The sequence below is a fragment of the Rhinolophus sinicus genome, chromosome 14 (assembly GCF_057876585.1).
Source record: "Rhinolophus sinicus isolate RSI-liver-muscle chromosome 14, RSI-T2T, whole genome shotgun sequence".
NCBI lineage: Eukaryota > Metazoa > Chordata > Mammalia > Chiroptera > Rhinolophidae > Rhinolophus > Rhinolophus sinicus.
Genome location: NC_142514.1, coordinates 39,623,185 through 39,648,250, shown reverse-complemented (window position 1 = coordinate 39,648,250; position 25,066 = coordinate 39,623,185). Strand labels below are relative to the sequence as shown.

Below are 25,066 nucleotides of genomic sequence, written 5' to 3'. Positions count from 1 at the left end.
ATACAATATGGCAGAAGTGATGGTATGTCAATTTTCAGATTAGGTTATAAAAGACGCTTCCCTCTCTCCCTCTCCTGCCCCCCTCTCTCCCTCACCAATTGCTCTGGTAGAGGCCAGTAGTTATGTCGTGAACAGCCCTATAATGATACCCATATGGCAGGAACTCTCCTGCCAACAACCCTATGAGCTTGAGCTTGTCCACTGACAGCCCAGCCCAGATGACCACAGCCCCAACTGACAGCGTAAGTAGAGCCTCATGAGGGACTCTGATCCACAACCACTCAGCTAAGCCCCTCCCCGCTCCCTCGCCCTCAGAAACTGGTGAGATAAGACTTGCCTGTGCTTTTATGTCTTTAGGTTCATCTTGGGGTAATTTGTCATACAGCTATAGATAAGGAGAAAAATGCTCTTCCTGGCATGGGTGATGTGAGGATAAAATGAAATCAACTATGGCATGGCCTAGGGGTTCGTGAAGATAAAGAGGAGAGAGAGGGGCAGACTCAGAGGTTCAGGTGAGACGAGTCACGGCCTCCTTATGACCTAGGAGGTAAAGAGCGGAAGCTCCCAGTCCCCGCCTGTACTGAGCACAGCCCAGGCCGGCACGGCGAGGACCTTGTGCAGTGTCTCACTGAAACCCCAGGACCTTCCTTGCAGGATTATTACATTACACAGTTTTTCCCAGAAAGAAACCAAGGCTGGTAGAGGTTTGTTTAGTAATTTGATGCAGAGGCAGAGCTGAGAGGAGAGAAGAGGGGAGAAACTGAAGTCCTCGGGCTTTGTTCAGGGCAGAGGATGGGGTGGAGGGGCTTAAGGAGAGGCACGGACGACCCCAGGCAGGGGGAGGAGGAAGGTGAGAGCAAACCAGACAGCCCCTCTGGAGGCCTCTCCTCCCTCCAGGGCAGCCAGCTCCCTGAGCACAGGACACTTCCCACCTGTCTCTAATTGAAAGTCTGGCTCACTTTTTATCCTTTTAAAGTAACAACTCAGGGTTGTATTCAGGCCATCTGTGTTTACCAGAAAGGGCCATTTTTCCACCCCACTGACGTCCAGGAAAGGCGCTGTAAGAAGGAACAGAGCACGCCTCCCCGCCCGTGGCCTCCTCCCTGACAGCAGGCCCAGCCTGGCTCCGTGCTTCTCCATCCAGAGATGATCAGCGTGCTTTGTGAAATGCTCTGGAGAAAGGAGACTTAAGCAACCCCATGCATTTCATGTGCTTCTGGAAATACCCTCATACTTGGGTGGTGGCGGCCGTCTGACCATCTTCCTTTTTAAGTGAAAATGTCCCCAAGACTCACTAGACACGTCAATGCTTGTCTTCTCCAGAAATCAACCAACCACATAAGAAATCTTTCATTAACACACACATTCATAAGAGTTTTCTTTTTTAATCAACTGTTAAGTTATTGCCTTATTTCCAAATTGGTTTTTTTTTTAATGTTATAGAAATACAAAGAAATCTGTGGCTTAGTCATCTAAGTAAACAAAACGAGTAAACCTCAGAATTTTTTTTAAATAAAAATATGGCTGAATTCATTCAGTGATAACATTTTTCTCTCTGGAATCATTCTTTTGCTTGGTGATAATTGCAATTCACAAGCGCGTGTGTATTTTGCAGTTTGCAAAACAACTAGGTCAACCTTCATATCGCCTGTGTCCAGCAGCAGGTCAAGGTCATCACTCCTTTGCAGAAGAGGGAACTGGTGAGCCAGGAGGCAGGATGGCAGTGTGGACAGGTGTGCGTTTGGAATTAGACAAGCCTGGGCTTCAATTTGGTCTCTTCTCCATGCTGGCCTGGGTGAGTTTCTCAGGCTCTCTCAACCTCAGTCTCCTCATTTGTATAATGGGAATGACAATCGTACCAACTTCAACAAGTTAAAAGTCTTCCCATAGTACTTAGAACATAATAATTCGTCAGCGAGCAAATGACATCTGTTTATGTGTTGTTGTTGTTACTTTAATCTACACCATAAGCCTGTGAGGATTAGAGGCAATTGTAGGGACAGAGTCCCAGAGAGCAGTTTCCAGGCTCTCAGCCTCACGTGGAAAGGTGCTGGCTCTGTTATTAGATGCCATCGGCTGTAATCAGATAGCCATCCACTGTAACTAGTTGGCCATCAGCTGTAACCAGTTAGCCATTGGTCACTGATATAACTGCCGCGGCTACGCTAGCAGGCGCAGATTGCAGTTAGCAAGTGGTTTGTTGGCAGAGAAGCGTGGACGGGGGATTGCGGGTCGTGTGGCTCCTACTTTCTGTTTCTTGCCCTGCCACCAGCGAGACTGGGGTGCAGCAAGACCCCCTGTTGGGGTCCTGGCGGATATTTGCTTTTGTGTCTCAACCAGCCGCCATTGAGAATATAGTAGTATGACTCCCCTATCTATGGCTCCGTGGGTGTTACTTTTTGGCCTCACCATATCCTGCATTTTTGTGCGGGGAGTGGGAGCTGAGACCTGCATTACAGCAATGTTTATAAAAATGCTAAACACAGTGCCCAGGACACATAAGGTGTTGTGGGGACAGAGCCCCAGAGAGCAGTTTCCGGGTTCTCGGCCTCACATAGAAAGGTGCTGGCTCAGGTAGTAAATGGCCATCAACTGTGATTGGATGGCCATCAGCTGTGGCTAGTTGGCCGTCAGCTGTAACCAGTGAGCCATTGGCCACTAATATAACTGCTGTGGCTACACTAGCAGAAAATGGGGGCTAGCAAGAAGATGGTGGCTGAGCCTGCAAGCGGTGCAGTGAGGGTTACAAACAGTGTGGCTCCTGTTTCCTGTGTCTCCAACCCAGCTGTCAGCGAGACTATTGTGATGTGACTCCCCTACGTATGGCTCTGTGGGTGTTCCTTTTTGGCCTCACCATATCCTGCGTTCTTACGTGGGAGCAGGAGCAGAGACTCCACCGGATGCCCCACACGACAGGTGTTCATTTTGAAGACATAAAGCTAGGATTATGAGTCAGGAGTTTCTAATTCCTTAATAATTAATCTAAAAAAAGAAAGAAAGAAGAAAAGGGGAGGGGAGGAGGAAGGAAGAAAAGGAGGAAGGAAGAAAGGAAACATTTTACTGTCTGTCCTAAAATGATGCCTGGCTGTACCCATGGTTTTGAATATTCACATTTCTCCAAATGAATCCTGAGTGAAGCAGGGATCATCTATCTTACAATTTCAGTGTCTCTCCATCCCCTAAAGGATAAATGCATCTCCTTATCCTTATTCAAGCCCTCCCTAAGTGGACCCTGCCTCCCTTTCCAGCCACAGTCTCTTTGGGGAACACACACGACACACACACACATCCTTCCACCTTCCCAAACAGCCTCTGCCTGCAATGCCTTCCCTTTTTTCACCTGGTGAAAATCTCCCCGCTCCCCTACTCATCAAGCTCTGAGGGAACGTCTTTGAGGACAAGGGCCACAGCTCCTCATTTCTGGCCCCTTAGCACCCAGCACAGGTCTGGCACTGAGGAGTGTGTGTTTGTTGAGCACATCAGCAGGAATAAAGCCATCCATGGACTTCGTTCCTGGAAGAGCAGCCAACTGCAGCAACCTCCCAACCCCCAGGCCTGCTGGCTGGAGGGAAGCCTGCTGGGAGAAGGTGGTGGAGACAGCAAGCACACAACACTCTGTTCTGCTTTGCTCATCTCCCGGATGTCAGGATGATGGAAAAAGTGCATCTCACCCTGGTAATCACAAATCATCTGGGCGTTGCTCTGGTTTTTCTTTAAAAGGATTACTAAAAGGGAGGGACCGTCCAATTAAGGCCATGTGGAGAAAGCATCCCGCATTGCGAGATAGGTCATTTCAGAGGAGAAAAAGAACTCTTGTAGCTGGCCTGGCTTTGGTCCACAGTCCGTCTCGCTCCAGGTCCTAGAAATGCTGCCACAGTGGGGAGAAAGGTGACTGCAGTCACAAGTGACATGCAAGTGACATGCATTGGTAGCTACAGGAGACCAGACATTACAGCACCAAGGTGAAGCCGCCCCCCAGGACACATGCCTCCACTCCTTGCAGACCTGAGTTTGGTCCCAGCCCTCTCACTTGCAACCTTGGTGGCTTTCCCCATCCAGAGTCTCTTTGTTTCCTGTTTGGTAAACATTGAGTTACTTGTTAAAATAAAATAAATAAAATAACCTCAGCATTGTGATGGGGATAAATGAGACTGTCAGCTCCTCGAGGTCAGGTAGTCTGTGACCAGCTGACATATTGCCTTCATCCTGGCCCTCAGTGGGCAGTTGCTGGAGGCACGAATGAACAAATCATCTTCGCCCTAAGCCCACATCAGTTATCCAGGTATTAACCCCCCCTTTCACTGCCAGAAAAGTTTATTCCAATAAATGTTTATTAAGCATTTGCCCTGAATGTGGGGAAGATGAAAGAGATACAACATATGACATGAGCGCTCCTCCAGGCTTTAGGACGATCTGAACACGAGTAAAACACAGATAGAAGGAGTAAGTGGACTAAGTAAAAGGGCTACAGGAAGTTGCCTCGAGTGAGAGTGGGCGCTGCTTGATCCAGCTGGGAAAAGAAGGAAGTGAAGAAAGGAGGCTTTCCAGAGGAGGCTGAATGCCAGTGCACTCATGGCAGATGGTGTTCAAACAATGGTGGGGTACACTTGGGGTTTATTAGACCAAGGGATGTAGGACTGCCGAGGCGCCCTTACACAGAAAAAAAATCAAAGATGATATTAATAGCTGGACTTGTACTCAAAAGCTCCTAGTGGAGTTTCCTGGAGATTTTTGTGGATTTCTTAAATGCAAATTTACATCTTGGGTTCATACTACCAGGCCACCAGCCGTGTGGGAGAGACCAGAGTTGAAAGTACTTGAGCACAAGACTGAAGGAGAGGGGACGAGGCTGAGTCCACTCTGTGTGGGCTGGGCCCTGGCTTCCCTGCTGCCACTGCCTCTATGGGGGCAAAGCAGAGAGCCACCCTGCTGTGCGTGACTTTTGAATGCACCATCATCCCCCAATCATGTGCATCAGTTTATCTCACTGTCATGGGATGGATGACTGACTCTTCCACAATGCTGGGAGAGGAGGGGGAGGAGAAGCAGGAGAAGGAGGGAAACCTCCCCGCTGAGCCCCTTCTAATCCAAGGCTAAGGGTGGGTGGATATGTCTTACTATTTTCTGGCTCTGTACCTTTGCACCCACTGTGTCCTCTGCTGGCATTTCCTTCCCCTCTGTTTTGCTGACACCTACTCATCCTTCAAGGCTCAGCCCAGGAGTACCTCCTCAGGGTGGTCTCCCCGGTACCCTGAGGCAGCTGCTCCCCCAGAGATAAGCACAGGGTACCCCAAGCCCAAGCACAGTACTTCCCACATTGCATTGGTATTGTCTGTTTGTGAATCTGAGACCCTCAAACATCAGTGAGATCCGTAAGGACAGGGAACCCACCTGCCTTTCCTTTTTTAATCCAGCACAGGAGCTACTGCATATTGACTATTGCTCAGAGGATGCATGTGGGAAGGAGAGAGGAGGGGAGAGTGTTTTCCAACAGTGCAAGTGCCCTTCTACATAATAGTGAAATCCCTGTCACTTGTAGTGGACAAGTGGCCTGTGCATCTTGGAGCAGAGGAACCTCAATGGAGGGCTCTGCAATGCCAACCTCAGCCAGGACTCACACCTAACAACTTCTAGGAAAGGCGAGTCTGGAGTTAGGGACCCACAGGACAGCCTCTGTGCTTGCTATTTTCTCTCTCTCTCTCCCTCTCTCTCTCTCACACACACACAAACACACACAGCTGCACATATCCAGATAGCCCCAGATAATGAGAACTCCTTTGCCTTGCTAACATTTTAACCCTTAGCATGTACCTTCTCAGATGTAACTTCCTTCAAATAGGACAACAGCCCTGCTCTGAGCAGAGGCAGATCTTATCCTTGCTTCCTACCTGGACCAAGACAGAAAGACTCATGAACAAAAGTCAAAAGACTGAGTTTAGATCTGGAATCAACTGATATTTGCTATAGAATGAATGTTTGTGTCCCCTCCCCAAATTCGTATGTTGAAACCTAATCTGACATGTGATGATATTTGGAGGTGGGGTCATTAGGAGGTGATTAGGGCATGAGGACAGAGCCCTCATGAATCCGATTAGTGTTCTTATAAAAGAGACCCCGGAGAGCTCCCTTCCCCCTCTGCCGTGGGAGGACACAGCTAGAAGAGGGCCATCTACTAACCAGAAAGTTTGCTCTCACCAGACATGTCATCTGACGACTCCTTGATCTTGGACTTCCAGCCTCTAAAACTATGAGATACAAATGTATGTTGTTTATAAGCCACTCAATCTGTGGTATTTTGTTACAGCAGCCCAAATGGACTAAGACAAGATTCAAGGTTGAGAACCTTGAAAAAATTACCTAGCCTTTAAGGCCAAAGCCAGAGATTCTGGGAATGTCAGCACTTGCCACTTACGGCGTGTCTGTGTCTCCTATGATTAAGCCCCTGTACCTGCTGTGTTCACTGCATATCTTCAGAACCTAGCCCTGTGCCTGCTACATGATAAGTGCTGAAACTGAGAAACAAGTGAATGAAAAGTAAATGTTCTCCTCTGAATTGTAAGTTGCTGCATGTAGCAGTGTCAGAGGCCCAATGGAGGAACGATGAGGGTCCCGGCCTGAGCCCCATGAGTCATCTTCACTGCTGATGGGCACCCAGCCCATTATGGACCACAAAAGGGCTTTGATCCTCACAACACCTCACACTTAGTGATTTATCCCCTCCTTGATGCCAGGTTCATCGTGGGAAGAGTTCATTTTCTCTGTATCCCAGTACCCAGCCCCCGCTCTGGCACACAGCTAATAGTCAGGAAGTGTCTGCCCATTCATTCATGCAGAACTCAACAAAGTAGTGACCTGATGCTCACAGAAGTAGCTTGTCCATGTAGCATATTGGTGATAGAACCAATGCTATGTGAGACCTCTGGACTTTCTACTATATTATACCAAGTATTGTGTGATTTCATGTGTGAGGCTGGGACGGACACTCAAAGGCAGTGACCATATCACCTGCCATATTGGCCACTGCACCCAACAGCGGTCTTGAGGACAGGGTTCTGCCCTGTGCTGGCAGGGTTCCAGCTGGGCCTCATGCAATGGCTGACTGCAGGTGTCCTTGGGAGTATCTAAGCTTAGACTACATCCACCTCTAGGTGTAAAGAATATAAGCTATGGTGACAGTTGTGGAGCGAGTTGTGTCCCCCCATAAGATATGTTATAGTCCTAACCCCCTGTACCTGCGAATGTGACCTTATTTGGAAATAGGATTTTTGCAGATGTAATCAAGTTAAAATGAGGCTATAGTGGATTGAGTGGGCCCTAATCCAATGACTAGCATCCTTATAAGAAGGCCAAGTGAAAATACAGAAGAGACAGTGAGAAGGCCAAGTGATGACAGAGGCAGAGATAGGAGAGATGTATCTACTCATACAAGCCAGAAAACACCAAAAATTGCTGGGAGCCACCAGATGCTAGGAAAAGGCAAGAAAGGATTCTCCTCTGGAGCCTTTAGAGGGAACATAACCCTACTGACACCTTGACTTCAGACTTCTCGCATCCAGAGCTGTGAGAGAATAAATTTCTGTTGTTTTAAGCCACTCAGTTTGGGGTATTTTTTTATAACAGACATGGGAAACTAATGCACTAACAAAAACCTAAAGTAAGAGATGTTTCTCTGCAGTACAGGCAAGAAGAAAGGACGTGGGGAGTGGCTTAGAAGGGAAATGAAAGGAGATGGAGACATACACTTGCAGACCCAAAGTGCCCTGTTACACACAGTTTTAGAAAGTTCCTATTTTTATCAACACAATCAAACAATATCAGCAGAGAACCGTGTGTGTGTGTCATTTATATTTACACAATTAGGGAACAGTGTTCTCTTCAGAATATAGCAATCATCTGATTTGTTTGTTCACAATGTGGAGAAAAGTTTGCCTCCTCAGTCAGCTGACAAGGGTCATTAAGACCTGCTCCCTGGTGCTGGCACACAGACATGCAAGATATGTGAGGTTCCTGCTTAAAGGGGCTCACAATTTAGTCTGGAAGACAGTACATTGAGTCGGGCACACATATAAGTGTTTGACAGAACTCCTTGCGGCACACCAGGGAGGCCAGGCAGGAAAGATTCACACAGGAGTTTGAGCCCAGTCACTGAGGAAAAAATGCACCCCCAGCTGCTTAAATTACAATCAATGTGACCAAAGTGAAAGATCGTTCATGAAAGAAGGAAGCACATGTGCAAAACCCAGAGCATGACCCATTGAGGGACTAATGGTGTCCTTTGATGGTCAGAACTCACCAAAAAAAAAAAAAAAAAAAAAAAAAGGCAGATTTGTTGATTATCTATTATATTTAACATATGTTAATTTCTCACTGTACCTATTCCAGTGTATGAGAAATTCAACTTATTTTTCTATAAAGCATTCTATTTTCTATTCTAAGCCCATATTCTGCCTAAAGGCAGAAATCCTGATGTAATCAATTTGAGGTTTTTGTTTTTTGAAAAAGAAAAAAGAAAAAGAAGTAGGGTTTTCTCAAGTTGGAGTTTTCTCCCTCCTGGACCAACCCCAAGACTGCATTTCAGTTCCCAAGATTGTACCCTAGTCCTGATGGGAGGGGGTGGGGGGGACTGGTGCATGGTGTCAAGGCACTGGAGGGAGGGTTGGGGAAGCAGAGCTGTCTCATTCTCAAGAGCATCATTCATTGATTGAATGTTACCCAAGGGGACCATGCAGAACCTGCTGCTCTTATCCCCTTGCCCAGCCTTGCAACCCCAGATTTACTCCATCTCAATGTTATGTCAATCTCTCCTGCTTTCAACAACATGAATATGGTGGTTTGTAACTGTGCCAACTAGGCTAAGCTAAAACTACATTTCCCAGAATTCCTTTTCTATACAATATCAGTTGGAGTTGGTCAAAAGAGAAATGTATGCAAGATTTAGAAGCAGAGGTAAAGAAGTAGCCATAGTTTTCTAAAGGCTGCCATATTTAAATGAGGTAAACAACAGCTGCAGATGTGCCAAAGATCTAGCATGTTCTCCTTCCCCCTCATTTGTCTACCTGCACCTTTCTCAGAAGCATTGGTTAGACTTCTCTTGTCTCTTAACACGTTGCGTACGGCGGGGTTTAAATCCCTCGTGAAGATTCTCGTGATCCGTACGCAACGTGTTAACTGCTCCATTCAGACCCCAGCTTCTCCCAAAACTGTGTCTTATTTCTATAATAAATCCTTTATTCCATAATAGTCATAATGGTTCTACTTCCTTCATTGAACTTTGCCTGATCCAGTAGAAAAATATTTGCTGTTCTATGTTGGCTCTCAGTAGCAGGGTTACTAATTATTCATTCTATCCTGACTCCTGTTGACGATAAAGTCCCACACCTGGAAGTTTTAGCTGGCTTCGTGGCCCTGCAGCTAGATTCTATTTTCAAGCCTTTCTTGCAGCTGGGGATGACTGCTTGAAAAAGTTCCAGCCAATAGGATGTGAAAAGAAGCCATGTGTAAAACTTCTGGTCATACCCTGAAAAGGAAATGCATCCTTTTTTCCCCTTCTTCCCTCTTCCATCTCACTGAAATGCAGATGTGGTAGATGAGAGCTAACTGTAGCTGGGGAGACCAAACCAACTGGGGATAATGGAATAATAAGAAAGAAGGTACCAAAGCCCCAGAGAACACATGAAGCAGAGCTGCCTTTCCTCCCTGGACCACTTACCAATCTAAACTTTTATATGACAGAAATAACCTATCTCATTTAACGTTACTTTGGGCTCGGTTAGAACTGACTCTGGGTGGTGATATATAGATGAAGTATTACAGAATTATACACTCGAAATCTATGTAACTTTACTAACCATTTGTCACCACGCAGCAGCCTACCCGTTTGTCTCCTTGCACCTGCCCCCAAAGAAAGGAGAGTCTGTGAGATGGATCCTTTCAGGGACATTGCTTCACTTTTGTGTGCTTGCACCTTCTATCTCCCTGTTTGGTCCCAGGAAGATGGCTGGTCAGTCAATGACAAGTAAGATTCCCCACGTGGGGGACAACTCAAGCCAGGAGCATTTGAGTGGGAACTAACAGGAGAACCCACGGGGTTCATAGAGGTGGGCACAGCCCCCCACCTTCCCTAGGCTAAGGGGAGCCTCTGCCTCTGTGGCTGCATTCCTTCCCACAACCTGCAGGGGAAAAGATTCAATGATGTGCTCTCCATCTATTCACATGCATAAAGATGTTGTCCCTTGGGGAAGTACACACATCCTGAGACTTACTGGTCCTGCTGCCTGCAGGCAAGAGTGATTGGCTTGAATCAGTTTCCTATTATGGTGTACGGAATTCGCAAATCTTGAGATTGACAAGTTTTATCTCCTTTACTTCCCCACTTAACTAATAAAAACTAATGTGTTGGCCCAATTAGGCACCCACAGCCCAGTCTTTGAGGCTGCCAGTCCCTTGGCCCTCACACTTAAACTCTATTCATGGCTACTGTCTTTTCTTAACACTGAGCCGCCCTCCTCGCTCCCCACAACCCTCGTCGTGCTGGACGCAACAACCATTGTCACCCCAAAACACTTTAATTAAAAAAAAAGAAGAAGCTAATCAAACATCCTATTACTCTTCCCATGTGGCCATGTTCACCCCACTCATCCAGGATGGGGCAAGATAAGATCCTTGTGGGACTGACGACATCCCGAACAAGGGGTTCACAGAGTCCCAGATGCTGGCCAGAGACTCCCCAGTCCCTCTTCTTTGGGAGTCATCAAGTCTATCTGGGGATTCCTTCACCTTCTGCCTCATATCTCCAAGAGGGACAAGGTGACACTTGCATGAGAGACTCACTCTATTGTCCTCCTCCTCAGCGCTTCCATCTTTCTACCGATTCAGAAAGCTTTGAGCTCTTCTTATGGAAGACAACAAGCATCATCCCTGGACTCTCAGCTGTTTAAAGCATAAACTTCATGCCCTGAGTTGGGCCAGACTTTGTCTTCTGTAGACTACTGATAAGAGTTTCAAATGCCCACGTAGAAATCCTAAAGCTGCCTTTTTAAAAAGTGTTTCTGCCCTAACAACCGTGCCCCACAAGCAGTTGAGTGTAGAACATGATGTCGGCTGCTACCTGAAAGGAAGAAGGGATAGCAATTAATACTTGATGGCATCATCTCCAAAACCTATGACGCAGTGTCATGCTAGGCACAGTTCATTTCCTCTACAACCCAGCCCTGAGGACTAATTTCTTCATTTATGAAATGGACATAATGCGACTCAGACCAATGAAGTCACTTGACCAAACTCACACAGGCAGGAAGTTATGGAACAGAACTTGTTCTCAAATTCATGCTTTTTCAGCTGCACATCTTTGCATGGAGTCGGGGGTTGGTGGCAGATGTGGAAGGAATATTGGGCAAAGGCTAAGTGATGAGTAACTTTGAAAGTTAAGTTAAAAAAAATGGATTTTGGTTTCTCTCTCTCTCTCCCTCTAGCTCTATCTCTTTCTGTGTTTTATTTGCTTGGTGTTGTACAATTTTGATTGATTTTCTTTCATTTTTATCTAAAAGGGTTAAATTCATGTTTAAAGTCGTCTTTTAAGGTTTAACTTTTTAATGTAGTAGGCAGAAATCTAACTATTAATAAACACAAACATTAAAATCATGTTCTCTTTCAGAATAATGAAAGATTCAAACAAGCATTGACAGCTTTTAAAAAGACACACTTTTTAAATATTATTTTGGTTTTCTAAATCAGTATTTATTGTATTGCATCAGTAATTTTGATGATTTAACTATAAATATTGAAACATTTTCCCCAGCCTACTAAATGAACCTCAAAAAAAGAATCTTGCCTTTTAAAACCTGTGATATCTACAATTATATGTAAATGTTATGTAAATGTTTTGAATGTTTTCCTGTTGAGCTAGAGTTCTATTTATCTTCCCTAATACCACCAGAATGATTTATTTTTCTTCCAAAGATTTAAAGGTGAGAGTAGGAGGGAGTCCTGGAAGCAGGGTGTATTCATTTCCTGTTGCTGCTGTAACGAATTACCACAAAGTTAGTGGCTTAAAACACAAATTTATTCTTGTACGATTCCGGAGGTCAGAACTCCAAACACATTTTCACTGGGCTAAAGTGAAGGAAGGTGTCAGCAGGACTGGCTTCCAGAGACTATGAGGGAAGAATCTATCTCCTTGCCTTTTTTCAGATTCTAGAAGCCACTTGTAATTCTTGATTAGCAGCCCCTTTCTCCATCTTCAAAGTGCCTCACTCCCATCTCTGTTCTGTCATCATATTGCCTTCCCCTTGGACTTTAACTCTTCATGTGTCCCTCTTACAAAGACAATTGTGATTACAAATACATCTGGCCCACTGGGTCAATCATCCAGTGTACACTCCCCATTTCAGGATTCTTCATTTAATAACATCTGCACAGACATTATTACCATGACAGATAATCTAGTCACAGGTTCTGGGGGATTAGGATGTGAACACCTTTGGGGATCATTATTCAGCCTGTCACAAGGGGGAGACTGGTTTGGAGGCTGGGACTGTGGGGATGGATGGAGACTGAGGATGTGTGTGGGTTGTGATACTACAGATGACGAAGGAAAGAGCAGAGATTCGGGGACCAGACAGACCTGGTCAGAACTAGCTACATACCATGTTTCCCCGAAAATAAGACCTAGCTGGACCATCAGCTCTAATGCGTCTTTTGGAGCAAAAATTAATATAAGACCCAGTCTTATTTTACTATAATACTAGGTCTTTAATATAATAATATAATATAATACAATACAATACAATATAATACAATATAATTAATACCTGGTATAATATTAATATAATATAATATAATACCAGGTCTTATATTAATTTTTGCTCCAAAAGACACATTAGAGCTGATTGTCCGTCTAGATCTTATTTTTGGGAAAACACGGTAATATGTAGGGCCCAGAGCAAAATGAAAATGTGGGGCTCCTTGTTCAATAAGTATTCATAATCTCAAGGCAACAAGAGAGCATTAAAACAAACACAGGGCCCTCGTGAGTGCACAGGTGGCAGCCCTGGAAATGGGTTAGAATCCAGTCTAGAGCACTTGCTAATTCTGGGACCTTGGACAAAGTTATAAAATCTTCCTCAGTCTCAGTTTTCTTATCTGTAAAATAGAAAATAACGCCTATATTATAGGTATAACCAATTACCAAAATTTTGCTGGCTTAAAACAATAGAACTTTATCCTCTCACAATTCTGGACACCAAAAGTCCAAACTCAAGGTGTCAGCAGGGTTATTTCCCTCTGGAGACTCTGAGGGAGAATCCATTCCATGTCTCTACTAGCTTCTGGTAGCAATCCTTGAGCATCCTGGGCTTATAGATGCATCACTCCAATCTCTGCCTCTGTCCTCACGTGGTCTTCTCGGGGGCTCCTTGTTAAATCTCCCTCTCCTTTCTCTTATAAAGGACACCAGTCATTGGATTTTGGACCCACTGTAAATCTAGAATGTCATCCCACAATCTTTAACTTAATTACATTTGTAAAGACCCTATTTCCAAGTAAGGTCGCATTCATAGTTATCAGGGGTTAGAATTTGGGCATTTCTTTTTTGGAGGGATACTATTCAATCCACTATAATAGGATTATCGTGAGTATTTAAGACATTGTATTTGAAGTGCTCAACAGAGCATCTGGAACATAGGAAGCCCTAAAAATTATATCCATTGTTATTGTTATTATTATTATTATTATTATTATTATTATTTTACATATTAAAAGTAAAATTGGACATATAGTTGATAATGACTTAACATCTTAGAATGTAGATCTAGAGAGAAAAAAAATGACTTACCCAGGAGTACTGGAAGGAGCATTGAGAAGCTAGTTTATTCCTAAAATAAGCTAAACAGAGAGAGGGAAACCCTGGAATCCAGACTTGCCACAAAGCAAAGGAGTTTCCAGGGAGCAGACATAGACACAGTGGAAGAAAGCCTGAAGTGGAGGCAAAACTGAGCACAGAGAGATCCCGTGGGATGCCCCAGCAGGTGGGCAGAAGATTCACCCATTTGTCTGTTCAATCTCCAGTCATTTATTGCACACCTCTAGAATCCAGCATGCAGGATATCAAACATAGCAAGAATGTTACATTTTGGAAAGAGCTCTACTATTTTTTTTTTTTTTTTTTTTTTTTTTTGGAGCAAGCTTTTAAAATTTGTTTGCTTTTGTCACGAAATTAATTTAAGGTTATTGTTGCTATTAGAAGAAAACAGAAGACCTGAGCAGACAGTTGTGGTACAGAGAAGACTCCACACTTCAAAACCAAACAGATGAGGTTTGAGTCCACATACTCTCCGCCAGACCTTGGTCATGTCATGTAACCCTCTGAGCCTCCGTTTCCTCATCTGTAAAATAGTGATAATAATGCTCCTCACCTCCCCATGAGGGAGGTCCTCCATGAAATGAGATAACATATGTGAAGCACTTGGTACAAGGACTGAAACAAGGAAGGTTTGCAATAAATACTCACTTTCCCTTTCAGGTGGGTGTTTCAGAAAGAAAGCTCCAAATATCCTTGCCTTCATTTGCCATATAATACGACACTCATATTCCCTAAGTCAACTTTCACCAGAGGCTAACGGGATGTTTTCTTTCAGTTCAAGCAAGATATTTTCCTGGCTGTGTTGTAGCTGGAAAGAAAAGCAAGAAATATAGAATATAGTGAACTTGGGAAATCTTTCCTGTAAAAACCCCAGCAGATTTATCACAGATGTCTGGCCCACTCGTGGCCTTCTCCTGAATTCTATTAAGAATAATAACAAACAATCAGGAAACTGAACCCCAAAGCCCAGAAAACAGTGTTCTGGGTCTCTGGCAAAGTGGGGTCGTGTACACACACAAGAGACCTGAAGCCCTCCAGGCACTTCTTGGTTGCTGGGACAAGGAAGTCAACAATTACTGAGCACCCTGCACTGTGTTGGACCTTTTCACAGGCATAAGCTCTTTGGATCCTTGCAAAGAGCCTTCGGTCCCTGCAGGCCATGTTTTTCAGATAAGAAAACCTGAGACTCAGAGAAGGTGAGTTGTTTATACCGAGGTTCTCAAGCATGGGAGCACACTGGAAACACTTAGGGAGCTTATTCAGAACACAGAGGTTCTGAATTGGCAGGTCTGAGGTGGGGCTCTGGCATGAGTTTTTTAAAAAAGTGTCAGAGACACTGCCAATGTATACATTGTGCTAAGAACTGCAGCACTGGCTTTGAGTTTGCCAGATTTGGACAGGAGTCCCAGCTATGCCAATAGCTAACAAGTTAACCGAATCTCTCTGAGCCTCGGTTTCTACTTCTGTCAAATGGGGATAATTAAGCAATCCATAAAGTTGTTTTAACCAGGATCAAATATGATAATATATGCAAAGCATTTGTGCTAGTGGCTAATATACAGTAAATGTTCAATACATCATAGCTAGAAGTATAATTACTGATTAGTCATGTGGTCTTGAGAGAGTAACTTAACTCTTAGATTCCAAGTCCTCTGCTGTAAAATGAGGAGCCTTAGGAAAGAATTTTTAGGACACATTTTGTTCCACTTAAACCTTGAATGGGCCCCTACTAACATGCTTCTCCAATGAGGAGGGAACTCATTGGCCACTTAGGAGATGAACCAATTCTGGGCAGACTTAAGCAAGAAAACTGATTGTTCCAGGCCAGTGTGTCTTGGTTCTGTCTTCTGAAGAGTTGCCCGTTTACTGCAGGCTGTATCTGCAGTGATGCTTCCTGAAAGGTCTGGACATGACTCCCACCTTGTTCTTCCCACAACACTTTCCTTCTGCTGCCTGGAGTTATAAAGTGGCTCGTGTGCAGCAGGGAAGAGCGTGATGGAAGTTGAGCTCACTACACTTGGGCTCCAGTACCCGGTGTGGCTCCTCTAGTTTGCAGTCACAGGTGCATAAAACGTAGGACCCAGCCATTCATTCCTTCATCCCTTCAATATGTATTGAGCAGCTGCTGTGTATCAGACACTATGCTGGGTGCTAAAGATACTGAGGCAAGAGACAAAGCCAGCCCCAGTGCTCATAAGCAAAGGAGACAGATCCATCACGAAATGGGGTCAGTGTTGTGACTGAAGGAAGAAAAGACGCGTAGGGGTACACCACGGGGACCTGGAAGCCAGCGTCCAGGTCTGTTTTATTCACAGCTCCCCTCATTCATAAGCACCTGATGTGTCCCAGGCTCTGGGCTAGGCACTGGCTATCTGGGTCATCATCAGATCTGGTCTCAGGGTTTGCGCTGCTCACAGCCCAGGTGACTGGACTCTTCTCATCCACCCACGTGTAGGACACAGCACTGTCACAAAAGTATAGCACTATATTTCTTAGCTCTACAGCGCTATACCTCTATAGCTCTAAGACTTCTCGAGCTTTATGCCTCTCTCGCTCTAGCTCTAGACCTCGATATAGCTAAACCTCTATAGCTTTATGCCTAGCCAGCTCTATGGCTCTCTATCTCTAGGCCTCGATAGCTCTATACCTCTATAGGGAGCCAAAAGCTGAGGCGGCACAGAGGAGGGAGTGATTGTTCCACAGACATGGCGACCTATATTCTAAGCCTGAAGTAGTCACAGAAGAAGGTGGGGAGATGTGGAAGGGCCTGCCAGACAGTTGATGAGAAAAAGCAGGGAGGTAAGAGACTCCAGGCATCCTAGAAGCAGGGAGGGAAGGTCAATTTCTTTCTGTCAGACAGATTCTCCAACACTGGTATGCCAGGCACTCTGAGGAATAGAGATGGGGGCCCCACACAAGGAGCTCAATCTAGGCCTGGCCAGGGGTAGCAGCAGAGCTGAAACCCATGACCTGTCTCAGAGGAGTCAGCAGGGTCTTGGCCCCACCCTGCAGCCCCAGAGGGTCTCATTAGACATTCCATGTAGGCTCCAAAGGAGGTGCTATGCACGGTCCCAGCAGCATTAGAGGAAGGGCATGCTCACTGTATGACTACAAACACATCCGATTTTATAATGCTCTTTGCCTTTTTAAATGTTTTGGTTTTTTTTCTTTTATAGAAGCATCTCCAAGCTGGCAATGGCTTAGGCCTCTTCTAATCTCTGCAAAACTGCATGTCTAAGCAGCTCTCCACGTAGTCAGTCCCCCAGGAGCTGCCCACCCAGCCACAGTGCTGTGGAGATGGGAAAGGCAGAGAGAAATGAGGCTCCCAGAACTGACTTGCCTGCAGCCACACACCTGCCGAGAACAACGCAAGAGGCAAACCAGGACGTCTGACAGCAGGCTGTGTGCACAGCGCCATTTTACCCAGCAAAGAACACAGGCCTCAGAGACGAGGCTGACGACTTCTAGCTTCGTCTTAGCATAGGGGATGCCCATAAAGTCACCTTCTCATTCATCTCTCCGTGCCCTCATCCAATGGGGAAAAGTGAAGGACATTTCAAGAAAAAGAGAGATTTCAGAGGAAGACCAAAAGAATTTTAGAGTCAGCCTGGCCCGGGTAGGGGTGGGGGAATAAACCACAATCTTTGGAGGTAGGTAATCAGGGTCCACACCTCAGCCCACTTACTGTCTGTGGGAAGAATCCGTTGTGAGGATTTAGTAAGAGATCAATGCATGAAAGCACCGGACACATACTAGACATTAATGATAACATTAATAGTAGCAACATAGGGCTTACTATGTGCCAGGCACTGTTCTGAGCACTTTATGAACACTAACGCTTAATCCTCACATCAACTCTATGAGGCAAGTACAAGCAATATTATCCCATTTGACAGATGAGAAAACCGAGGCACAAAAAAGATTAAGAAAGTTGCTGAGGGTCACACAGTAAGCAGCAGGATGACTAGGATTTGAACCCTGGCTCCAGAGACAGGGATCTAAACTAATGTGCTGTATTGTCCCCTTTTGTAAGCTATACCCCTCGGTAAAACAGAACTAGCTGCTTTTCACTTCCCCTAAAACCAGCTTTAGCAAATTTCAGAAATGATTCTGGCCTAGCACCACAGGCCTTGGTGGCCACTCCCTGAGCAAGTATCTCCTTGATTTTCTCCTTTTAGCTTTACCTCTCTGGGCTGAGGACATCTCAGTGACCCTGGCCCACGACCCACCTTTCCCAACCTGGTACAGAAACTCTCTCAAGTCAGCGTGCTTGAATTCTATTTAGACATTCTTCTCAGCAGCAAATAGTACAGATGCTTCACAGAGTGGGTAGCAGGTACAAGTTTACCCCAAATGTCAAGGGACAAAACAAATGGGTGCCTCTCAAGGCGCTCTTGTCCCACCCAGCAGCTGGCCACCCACTGGCTGCCCATCCAGCCCTGACCCCACCAAGCTGGTGAGTCTCTCCCTCTCCTGGTCATCATTTCTCATTTCTCACTCTGGGAGGGGAGAAAGGTCAGCATTGGGTGGGAGATACATTGCAAGGCAGACATCTCCATTAGTCAGACTGCACTCGCCCAGAGGACTGAGGAAGCTAAAATTGCTTGAGCATCTTCGGAGAGGGTGTCTCGGATGCGGTATGTATATACTCAATTTTTCCACCCATGAACTGGAGATATCTACTGTACAGTGCTATTTGAAGATGAGCTCAAATAAAGAGCCTTTTTTGTGTGTGTGAGAAAGGACGGCCTTTGTCATGCATCCCCTCAGCCAATAAGCTTCCTAATGTGCCCTTTTTTTAGAACTGACCCTAAATCAGAAACAAAACGTCAGTCACTGGTTGTAAAGAAAGCCTGTGGAGCCCTCCCTCGGGCAGCAAGATGCCTTGGAAAGAGCCCAGGCCTGGACCTGTCCCAGTTCAGCCTGTCACTTGCTGTGTAACTGGGCAAGTCCCCTTTCTACCTATAAATATGACAGCAGTAATAACAACAATAGCAAAGATTTCTACAGCACTTGCTTTGTGCTGGGCACGGTTCCAACGGCTTTCCTAGATTAACTCATTTAAATAAAATAAATAAGATGAAGCCTGGAACTCCATGTTTAGTCCCAGCTCTGCCTGTCAGGGACTGCAGGCCTGTGTTGGGGTTCCCTAATTAAGAAAGGTGTTAATGGCCCTTATCTGCTCCCAGATCATCAGGACAGATGGAATCCAGCTCTCCGTTGTCAGCACCAGGCTCTGGGGGTGTCCACAGCAGCGTGGTGGGTCTTTCTCCGTGAGCCCTGGGTGATTGATGAGGTGTGGGGGCAGCAACTGGACGAGGAACAAATGAGAGAGCAAATGGGGCAGGGTGATTAAACAGAGGCACGGAACCGGGCTGGCCGTGCTCTGCAGCCCCTCAGAAGACCCTCCTTGGACGCCTTCCAGGCCTGACACATGATCCTCCCCGAGCCACCAGCCAGCTGGGTCTTCTCAATGCAAACCTGGTTCAAATGGGAAAACACTTTTCAGTGGCCTCTCTCTTCTCATTTTCAGATTAGAGGGAGACAATGGACTTGGCTAAGGGAAAAGATAAGTTTGTTTCATGTGTTAAATCGGGTCCAGTTGCTAACAGCCTGCCCCCCATCTTCCTCCCACTCCCTCCCGCTGCCATTCTAGGCCTCTTGCTTTCTAAATAAGCCACAGACCCGGGTCCCTGCAAACCTTTGTCCAGGTTGACCCTTCTCCCTGGAGCACTCTTCCCTCTCCTCTCCATCTGGCCAGCTTTTTTGTGCTTTAGGACTCCAATCAAAGGTAACCTCATCATTCTTCTGAAAGGTTCCGGGCCCCTCCTTTGCAGGCTCACTGAGCCATAGACTTAGGTGGAACCACTGCTCTCTTCACACTGTGTCCTAATCACGTGGGTACATGTTCACATGCAAAGAGCACTGTCATTCAAGACCAGGGTTCAAGTCCCGGTTCAGTGCTTACTACCTGCTGGACCTTGGGCGAGTCAGTTAACCTCCTTTAGCTTCTGTTTCCTTGTCTATAAAATGGGAATAACAGTGTGCAGCTTGGCCAGCTGCAGAAGGAGTAACTGAGACTGTTGCGGAGACGGCCTGCAGAGCGCTTGGCAGGGGGCCAGTGCTCGGGGCAACTCTGCTCAGTGTCACCTCCTTTAAATGACTTGCCCCGGGCCACAAAAGATTAGGGGTTTGAGAATCTTGTATTTAGGAGATTTGGGTTGACTAGGGTCCCCCTGTACCATTCTTTAGAATAATTGTTTTTGTTCTCTTAGTAAAGGATTTTGGCTGCTGAGCTCTATTTTCTCTCTGACTCAGCCCTTCCCAGCAGGCTGTACTGTTTAGTGTGAGTTGCCTGGACTTGGGGAGCCACCCATCAGTAGTAGCTGAGAGTAGGCACGTCCTTGTAACGTGTCGGTCACTGAGCAAGGGGCTCCCCATCCCTTTTGTATCATCTCTGAGGTTGGCTTCCTCATTTTAGAGATGACGAAACAGAGGAGCAGCAGCCTGGGTGACTGTCTGCCACTCAGTGGCTGCACGACCCAGGAAAAGTTGTTTACACTCTCCGAGTTCCTGTTTCTGCTCTGGAAAGTGGGGGTGATGATAAAAAAATGGTGCTTAGCTCATGTGAGGAACAGATGAGAGAATGCAGGTAATGGGTTAGGTAAGATGCCTGGTGTCTGGGAAACCCATGCGCCACGCAGGCTGTGGCTGTCATTGGCAAGACCTAAAGTTAGCCCTTGATAATGTCAGACCCTTTCCTCCTACCTCACTGCTGAGCTTTAAGGTTTCTGCTCAGCCACAACAAATTAAGGTTCCTTAAATTCCCCACTCCCTCACCTTAAGCTTTTCACCCATGCTGTTCCCTTCGCTCTGCTCCCCAACAGCTCCAGCTGTTCTTAAGCCTCAGATTAAATGTCACCTCCTCCAAGGGGCCTTCCCTGTTACCTCAGGCTGGGTTATGCTCCTCCTATGAGTAGACTATACTCTCCCTTTCATTTCACTTGTTAGGTAATCAGGTAATTTTTCTGCATGGTTAAAAAAAAAATCCAAAGAACATAAAATGGTATACTGGGGAAACCTGGTTTCGAACCCTGCCCCATCCAACACACCTTTCTCATCCCAACAAATCACCACTTTCATTAGTTTCTTGTGTATCCTTTTAGAGCTACTTCAGGCAAATAAAAATACGGATTCTTACTTTTCCCCTTTCTGACATGAAAAGTGGCGCACTCCACACGCGTTTCTCACCTTGCTCTGACCACTTCACACTCTGCCTTGAAATCATTGTCAGTTTATAGAGCACTTCTTTATTCTTTCCTACAGTAGCTGACCATTCTATTGTATGGAATTTATGGAATCAGTCCCCACTGATGAAAATGCAGATTGTATCCCTGCTATGTTGTAAGTGTGCAGGTATGTCTATAGGAGAAATTCCCAGAAGTGAGAAAAAGGCAGTTATAATACAGTGTAATGTCTTCCCCGGTTCAAAGGGTTCAAACATAAGCCTCGTAAGGACTAGGACATGTGTCTTCACCAAGCACAGGGCCAGGGTTGAGGTCCCAGCTGGTCTCTGTACCCTCCGACCCCACAGCCCCACTTGGAAAGGATACCATAACCAGTGCTTTCCCCTTTTTAACCCCTCTCCCCATAAGTGACACTCAATGGACCTCCTTATTATATTCCCCTAAAAACTAATCCAGATGTATCTCGAAACTCCAGGAATTAATTTAGTTGAATGGTCATGTCAGATTGCTAAATACTAACCTATCAACATGCAGGAAATTGAATTTCCAACAAGCAGAGAGGATGTGGGCCTTCAAGTTTGGCCTGGTCCTTTGTCATTTGCCCAACCCCTCCCAGGTCCATTCTCAACCATACAACTTTCCAAGTCTTAGGGACTGTTCTGTGATGGTATTGCTAGCTCTGTGAAGAGCAGTGTCATTTATTAGTCACCATAGCAAGCTAGACTTGAGAACCATTCATTCTCTCTCCTCTTGTTCATTCCTTGGTATCATCAGTCATCAAGTCCTATCAATTATACCTTTCAAAAAAGTCTCATGTCCTAGTGGCTCCATCTCCACAGTTTCTGTGTTTTCTATGGACTATTCCAACAGGCTTAGCCTCAATCGCTCCTGTTTTACAGTTCATTTTCAGAGAGCTAAAATAAAATGACTGCCATACTAATATAAAGTTAGTACAGTTAGAGAGTCATTTAACTCATTAATGAGGGAACCAGCCTGATGGTAAAGCTGATTCAGAAAGTATTTGAAGAGCTGAGTAGTGATATCACGTAGCACTGCAGAAAGAACATTGGAATAGATTTCTTGTTAGATACAAAATGAGTTAATGTCCTTCAGGAAAATAAAAACAGAACTGTTGGAATTATTTTCTTTTTCTTTTATCAGAGAGAAATGATTTGCATTTCTTTCAGAAAAAAATTCACAAATCAACATGTAATTTCACAGAACCTAGACTCTAATCAATAGTAAATAATATGTCCAACAAAAGTACATTCCAACAGGGCAAGAGCCAGCAGCCACCTCCTATTTTTGTAAATAAAGTTTTATTTACACCACTCATGCTCATTTGTTTACATCCTGCCTTTGGCTGCTTCCTGGCTGCAATGGTATTGTTGAGTAACTACAATGGAGACCACATGGACCACAAAGACTAAAATATTTACTATCTGGCCCTTTACAGAAAAAGTTGTCAACCCTGCCATAGAGAATTAAGTAAGACTTGGGTGGGCCTGTTAGACGCTGCTCTGGCTTATACATGAGAAGGCACACAGACCTCTCTGCCTTATATCCATGTTGGGGACGATTTTTCTTACATCTCTTCCACTCTCACTTCCCTCCCAACCATTCTCCAAACTGTTAGCAGGGCAATCTTTCAAAATCATACATCTTACATTGTAAATTCTCCCCTTAAAATCTTCCCAAGTCCTTACCACTTGCTAAATTGACCTGGTTTGAATCCCTGAACCCCTGTGACCTCTAGTTACCTTGACCTGTGCTGAGGCTCTGCAAGGACGATGCATATACAAGCTCTGTGGACCCTGCCAGGCAGTGCACAAAGGTCTGTCATTACATCTGTGATCAGCAGGATTCGATTTTCTCACATCTCAGGGCAGCAGGAAGACTTTGAGCATTCTTGGTTTGAGAGAACTGGAGCTGAAAAAGAAAAGATTAATACCAACAACTCCTGAAGCTTCTGGGGAGAATTAAAGGCAAAACTTGTTTATAGGGCTTGACACCTGGTAAAGAGCTCAATAAATGTGAGCTTTTTCTCTTACAATCCACTTACCTCGTGTTGATCTGAAATGAGCATTGTGCTTCTGAAAGGGAGAAGCAGAGAGGAAGAGAGTGGAAGCTGGGGGTAGACAGGAAAATAATAGCGAGGACAACATCTGCTTTCTATTCCCCAGACTCCGGGGCCCAGGCCACTCTCCTGGTATAACGTTTCTTCGTTCCGTATAAACAGAGAGGATGATTCTCGTAATCTCGGCAACAAAATATGCAGGCATAAAAATGGGTCATATTTTACTTTAATGAGAGAAATGAGGGCCTGTTTCCTTTGCAGAGAGAAGCCTGGGTTGTTGTAATTAACACCAAATGGGCCCGAGACTGATCTCTCAAATGATGAAGAGTTTGTTGGGATTGGAAGAAACCTGGGGCCTGTGGAGCTGCTAAAACATTGCCAGACCTCCATGACTCCCACCCCTAACTCCCTCTTCACCACCCCCTTCCAGCCAGCTGCCTCTTCCCTGAAAAACAGGGAGGAGGACGAACTTTCATTAAGCTCTTACATGCTTTCATTAAGCACGCACGCACACGTGCTCGCATTTCATCTCCATTTTCCAGGTCAGAAGACTAAGGCTCAGAGAGGTGAAGAAACTTTCCTAAGGTCTCACAGCTTGGAAGTTATGTGATCTTTGACCATCTAGCATTAACCTCTCTTTCAAATCTCATCTGTCCCTACAACAACCCCTTTGTGTAATTTATAATCCAATCACATGGGACCACTTCCAATTTCCCATTCACGCCTGACTCCCTGCCTGTTCTTGTGCTGGTGTCTCACACTGACTGCCCTCTTTTTCCTTCTTTGTTATTGAAATCTTGCCTCACCTTTCAAAAGTCAGCTCACAATTGAACACGGCATGGATTGGTGGCACAGAACAGGCTTATGGACACTGCAATCACCCAGACCATATTCACACACCAATTCTGCCACCTAATTTACCTCCTCTCTTTGAGCCCCAGGTGCCCCTTTGTACAATGAAGATAACAACACAGAGGGGTGGTAAGGAGTAAATGGGTTAGCGTGTGTAAAACGCCTTGCACAGAGCTTGGACACACTAATTGCCCTTTATACCTCTTGGTTGGAAACACTGGCAATATTGCCAACCATCAGGAAAGAAACTTAAACAACAAAAGCATTTCAAAGGTATCCTCTCATGATGAGACTACCACTATCACAACTATTACATGACCTAACTCACTCCCCTTGGCCAGAGACACATTCTCCCACTGTGCCTAAGCCGACTTGCCCATCTTTGGTTGGGGACCACTCCAATGATGACAGCCTTGTGTCAATTCCCAGAGCTAGCTCTAGACTGCTGACCCCAGAGTTAGGAGAGACAATTGTCAACACCAGGTAGGGTATCTCACCTGTAGGAAAGTAGAAGTGCAGTGACAATGACAAATTCAAACTATTGTTCCCCCTTTTGTAAGACTGCCTTGGTGAGAATAAGCTGATATACCAATACTAACAAAAAAAGGGGGGGAAGGGGAGGCACAGGAAGATAAGATGGGAGGGGTACTTTAACTACCAAGATTTAGGGGGAAGTTCTTGGGGCATTCTACAAAATAATGACCTGAATATGTGCTCAGGATCCTCTCACTGTTCCAACTCCCTGGGATGAATTAATCACCAAAACAAACTTGGCTGGGCTGGTTATAGCAGCCTAGAGAAGTCACATATGGCCACCACCTCGAATACTAGGAAAGAAGACATAGAACAGGGGATTCACTTATGGTAATAACAAGGGAAGACCCAAAACCTTACCTGGAAAGAGGATTGCCTTTCTAGAAGAATCTGCAGTGAAAACCTCAGTTTTGAGGTCATTAGAAGAAAGCCCGATGAGTCAATCCTCTAGGAGGGGAAGGGGAACCATTCCTCAAATTAGCTATGTGTAACTCAAGG

The 25,066-nt window shown here is 45.4% G+C and overlaps 1 long non-coding RNA gene across 1 annotated transcript; it reads right to left on the bottom strand.

The window, feature by feature from the left end:
- Positions 1–10,559: 10,559 nt before the first annotated feature.
- On the bottom strand, positions 10,560–23,400 carry LOC141572371 (uncharacterized). The gene is made up of 4 exons (XR_012497730.2): positions 23,168–23,400; positions 22,866–23,034; positions 14,507–14,666; positions 10,560–11,107 (listed from the first exon to the last, which is right to left on the bottom strand). It is a non-coding gene; the product is annotated as an uncharacterized LOC141572371 (long non-coding RNA).
- Between the last annotated feature and the right edge of the window lie 1,666 nt (positions 23,401–25,066).